The 5624-nt window shown below is 45.2% G+C and overlaps 1 pseudogene; it reads left to right on the top strand.

The window, feature by feature from the left end:
- The first annotated feature begins 5524 nt into the window (after window positions 1–5524).
- Window positions 5525–5624, top strand: LOC132361291 (U6 spliceosomal RNA; annotated as a pseudogene).

Genomic DNA, 5624 nt, shown 5'->3' with positions numbered 1-5624 from the left:
AGTGTATACAGAATAAAGCCCCAATTTTTACCATGCACTTAAAAGATTTCCACATTGTGGCCCCAGACCATCTTTCCAGACTTTCAGAATAAGTTTAACCTAGTGGTTAAGAGCATGCACTTAGGAGCCAGGCTGTCAGGGTTCAAGACCCAGGCCTACCAACCATTTACCAACCGAATGCCCTGAGAGTGCTATGCTGGTGAATGTTTAACAACTGGCTCTCGGGGTGGGCTTGACGCCCTGATTTGTGGCATCTGCCAGTTTCCATGGTGTTAATACTTCCACTATGGCCAGTTTCAAACTACCAATATGGCATCACTAAATTTAGAGTTGGGAAGAGATGCTTATAATTTGCTCCCAAGAGCCAGTGCAAGCCAGCTCCAGCATCCCTCTGGACCTTGGGTAAGTTACCTCCTCACTCTGAGACAGCTTCCCCATCTGTACAATGGGGATAATGAGTGCCCGGCTATGGCGTTGTTGTAAGCATCAAATTGGATGGGGTAATGGTTCTCAATCATTAGCATGCATCAGAACCATCTAGAGGGCTTGTTAAAACACAGATTGCTGGGCCCCACTCCCAGAGTTTTTGATTCCATGAGTCTGAGTGGGGCTCAAGAACTTTCATTTCTAACAAATTCCCAGGTGATAACATTTTGAGAACTACTAGTTTGGTGCCTATAAAAGACTGAACCCAGTCCTAGCACAGAATTAGCTCTCCTTTGTCTGATGCATCCCCACTCATCCCCCATCATAGCCACACTGGGCCGCCCATCTTTCCCTGAACCCACAGTACACTTTCCAATCTCTGTACATTTGCTTCCTCCTTTTCCCTGCACCTAAATGTCATTCTCTCTGCACCACTAACCTTTCCCATTGAAATCTTAATTCAGCTTAAATACCACCTCCCTGCTAAAGCCTTCCCTGCATCTTCTACTTAGAAATAATTGTTCCTAACCTGTCCTCTCTCAAATTTGCAGTTGCTCTTATTCTTCTCATCAAAGTTTGCCTCAAACTGGAATGACTGCCTCAATACCATCTCTCTTACTCAAGTGTAAATACCTGGTGTGCAAAATACTGCCACATCCATCCCTGTCACCCTAGCCCAGCACCTTCTATACAGAAGGAAACTCCAATCACCTCTCAATAGACAAGCCTCTTGCTAGCAAAGGAAGGTGTCCTGTTCAGGGATATGTGACCCATCCCCAAATTACAGGTTTCCTCATGTTCAGCAGAGTTGTGCTAAGGGAGCTCCCAGGCACCCCCTGGGGTTGAATGAATGATACATACATAGAAAATGTAGCAAACAAATAAAAATATTCTTAAGTCGAGGGAAAATAAGAAGTTCTGTAAGAAAATAAAATATACGACAGTATTCTACATGGCTCAGCTGTGAAGCACATTTCCACTGTCATAGTAATGCTCTTACTGACTTGTCCAAAATTATGATTTAACTCTACCAGGAGGATGATGGGGACAGAAAGTGTGCACATTTTGGGAGATGGTGGTGAAAGAGAGCTAAATCTTCATTTCCAACACAATGAGAAGTCAATAGGTAATGCCTAGAACCTAAAAACCAAGAAGTATCATTATGTTCATATTACTTAAGGATATAGAGATGAATTCCAAATGAAAAAGATAAAAGAATTGAAGTGGTTGCCTCCAGGGAGCAAAAAACAAAGAGAGGCAGGGTCTGATTTGAGAGGTAGAGTAATAAGCCTTAAAGTATAACTGACTCTTTAAGCTGTATTCACACACAGACACACACATACATCTGTGAAAAAACAAAAACTAAATGTTTTTTAAAGTGACAAAGAGGAACCTATGACACAGCTATAATAAGCAAAACAGTGTGGCACTGTCATAAAGATAGATATATAGACTAATGGAATAGAATAGAGACCCCAGAAATAAGCCCTTGAATATATGGTCAAATGATTTTCAACAAGGGTGCCATGCAGTGGAGGTCATTCCATGAAAACAGGACAGTCGCTTCAACAAATGGTATTAGGAAAGTTGGACATCCACAAGCAAAAGAATGAATTTTGAACAGTTTGTAACTGGCTTTGAACAGAAGGATAATGGCACCTAGGACCCAGCTTGGGGAATGTCTACATTTAATGGCTTGTGAGAAAAGAATGAGTCTACAAAGAAGACTGAGGAGGAGTGAGCAGAGAGGTGGAAGGAAGTCAGGAGAGAGCAGGGAGGGGGAGACCTGAAGAAGGGAGTGGTCAGCTGTGCCTCCTGCTGTTGACAGGTCAGTCAAACAGAGAGTACAAAATCCAACAGATTTGGTTACATGGGAGTTAACAGGTAACATCAGCCAAAGCTGATGGCGGTGAAAGCCAGTGGTTGAAAATACAAAAGAGAGAAGGGATCACCAATGAGAGGTCCTGAGAAGATAGTGGGGTTGGGGGATGCATGGGATCTCCGAGGTGAGCTGGAGGATTGGCCTCAGAGAGGGGGAAGGAGGTTCCACTATGGCAACAGGAAGGTCAGGGGAAGGATGAGTGAGGACACTGCTGGGTTTGGAAGTTGCAAAATTTTAATCTACAGTTTCAATTTTCTCTATAAAATACAGGATGGGTGCAGGAGTGTGGGGGGCTGGCAAGAGAGTTACTGAAATGATAGGTTGAGTAAGAGGGAAGGAGAGGGTGAAGACTAGAAGAAAGGCGAGATCCCACTGAGGATGTAGCAGGATGGGGGCCAAAGGTGGCCGGAAGGAGAAGGCATCGTGGTAGGAAAGCAGGAGCCACAACTACTGATTGGGGGTTTGTGGGGATGACAAGTCCAAGATGAGAATCAGGGCTGAGTCATGAGGTGGGACAGAAGAAACCTAAAGAATGAGCCTAAAGCCCCTAGACCAACCAGGTCTCCTGAGTCACTGCCTTGCTCCGCCAGTAATCACCAATCCACGGTATCATGGCAGCGTGCAAAGGACTGAAAACACAGAGCCAAACAAAGCCTATGCCCTTTGCAGCCTGTTCCCCAGCCTGAGGGAGTATGTTTTGCACCCAAAAGGTGATCTTAGGGTGGACACTGGAAGAGCATCAGTTACAGCTGAAACAGAAATTTAAAGAAAGTGGGGGGAGGGACTTCCCTGGTGGTCCAGTGGTAAAGAATCCGCCTTCCAATGCAGGGGAAAAGGGTTCGATACCTGGTCAGGGAACTAAGATCCCACATGCCGCGGGGCAACTAGGCCGGCGCGCCACAACTACAGAGCCCACGTGCCCTGGAGCCCGCGCACCACAACTAGAGAGAAGCCCTCGAGCCACAACGAAAGATCCTGCATGCCGCAACGAAGATCCCGCATGTCGCAACTAAGACCCAACACAGCCAAAAATAAATAAGTTAATTAATTAATTAAATACTTTTTAGAAAAAGAAAGTGGCGTGATACCCCTATAATTTTAATCAAAAACAAAATAGACTGTGCCATGTTTCATCCAGGGAGGCATGTCGACTAAGGTTGGCTCCAGACCCCCCAACTCTGCCTCACCTCGTCTCAATGGTGTTGTCCTTTTCGATAGAACAGCTGCTCTCACACTTAGCAGTGTGTTGGAATCACCTGGGGAACTTTACAGATACTGTAACCCCCGATCCCACCTCCAGAGATCCTGGCTGAATTGCTCTGGGATAGAGCCAGGGCTCCAGGAGCTTTCAAAGTTCTCCAGGTGATACCTGTGTGCAGCCAGGGCTGAGAACCACTGCTTCTGACCAATTTCAGAGCTAAAGCAGCTGTGCCCCAGCACCCAGGCTACCTCCACTTCCAGGGCAACAGCCAGTTGCTGGAGTTTCTGGACCATTCTATGGAACAGCAAACAGGCTCCCCTCTCCTTACAGAACTGCAGGGCTCTAGCCCAGACCAGAAAGAAAACCATGTAAAGCTGAGCTTGGTTAATGCCTCCAGGGCCTGGGTGCCCGGTCTATTGAGCTGGGTTTGCACATTCTGAGCAATCAGGCTGGACAACGTGCCCAGAAGCACTGATCAGGTGGAGGAGGCGGGGAAGAAAGGCCAAATGGCTTCAGGTCTGGTGTGAAATTGGGCAAGAGGGACAGTCAACCCTACTAGGAGAAGTGACCCAGACGGCAAACAAACAGGGCAGGGTGGACCGAGACCAAGTTATGCGGACAGCTCAGCAGTCACAGAATCCACCAGACCCAACAGAGCTGCCTTCTCTCAGCACCTCCAGAGACCAAAACTTTCCACTAGGGACAGAGCACTTGGAGACAGCGTGACGTAGCCGTCCCAAGACAGAGCCAGAAAGTTCACAAGTGTAGGGAACGTGACATGCGGTCTTAACCTCAAGAAGGAATTCACGCTCAGACGCTAACCAGCACGGGGTGTAGCTAGGCCTCATGGGGGTCTTTGCAGGACAAAGAGAGGCTCCCTGTATCTCCAAACTGCAGCATCCACAGTGGCACCCAGGACCACCAGATTCACCCACTCTTCCCACAAGGCTCTGTCGGACCCATCTGCACACACGGGGCTGCACTGGCCTGTTTGCTTGTTCAATCAAACCTTGTTCACTGAGGCACACCAGAGCCCAGCAGAAGAGCCAGTCATTATGTGTCTAAGGAACACACGAATGAAAAGGAGAGGATGTATCCATTGTTCTTAAGCAAAGAATCAATAGCTCTTAGTCGGGGAAGTTTTCTTCTGGGGGCTTACTCTAGACCTGCTAAATCAGGCCCTTTGAAGGTGGAGCCCTGGCATTGGGTGATTATCATTTCTATTCCTGATTAGGAACCAATGCCCTATGATCCAAGGGTCTCATACTTTAGCCAGTACAAGAATCACCAAAGGTGCTCGGTAAAAATGCAGATTTGAACCACAAACCATTTGGGAAAAGAAATCTAAAAAGTAATATCATCAAGTAGCTTCAAAAACACATGACCCGTCCATGGATGAATGGGTAAACAACCTACAAGCTGATTTTCAACAAAAGGGCCAAAGTAATTCAACGGGGATAAACTAGTCTTTTCAACAAATGGTGCTGAAAAATCTGACTATCTGTAAGAAAAAAAGTTAATCTTAGCTCTTACCTCATATCACACAAAAAATAACTCAAGATGTATCACAGACCTAAACATAAAAGTTAAAACTATAAAACTTCTGGAAGAAAACAGGAGAATATCTTTCTGACCTTGGTAGGCAAAGATTTCTTAGGTGGGACGCAAAAAACACTAACTCTACAGGGAAAAAACTGGAAATCTGAACTTTATCAAAATTAAAGACTTCCAGTCTTTGAAATTCACTGTCAAGGAAATGAAAAGGAAAGCCATAGACTGGGAGAAAATATTTGCAATATTTATATTCAACAAAGGACTTGTAAAGTTCAGTAAGAACTCTTAAAGTTCACTAAGAAATTAAACAACACCTCCTACACACACAATGGGCAAAAGATTTGCACAGGCATTTCAGAAAGATATACAAATGACCAATAAGCACACCAAAAAATGCTTATTTAGGGAGATGCAAATTGAAACCACAGTGAAGTACCTCTATACATTCATTTAAATAACGAAAATCTGAAAGACTGATGTACAAAAATTGGAATGATACAGAGATTAGCACAGCCCCTGTGAAAGGATGGCATGCAAATTTGGGAAGCATTCCATATTTTT

The sequence above is a fragment of the Balaenoptera ricei genome, chromosome 2 (assembly GCF_028023285.1).
Source record: "Balaenoptera ricei isolate mBalRic1 chromosome 2, mBalRic1.hap2, whole genome shotgun sequence".
NCBI classification, from domain to species: domain Eukaryota; kingdom Metazoa; phylum Chordata; class Mammalia; order Artiodactyla; family Balaenopteridae; genus Balaenoptera; species Balaenoptera ricei.
Note: the sequence above shows the minus strand (reverse complement) of the source record. Positions and strands in the feature narration are given on the sequence as shown.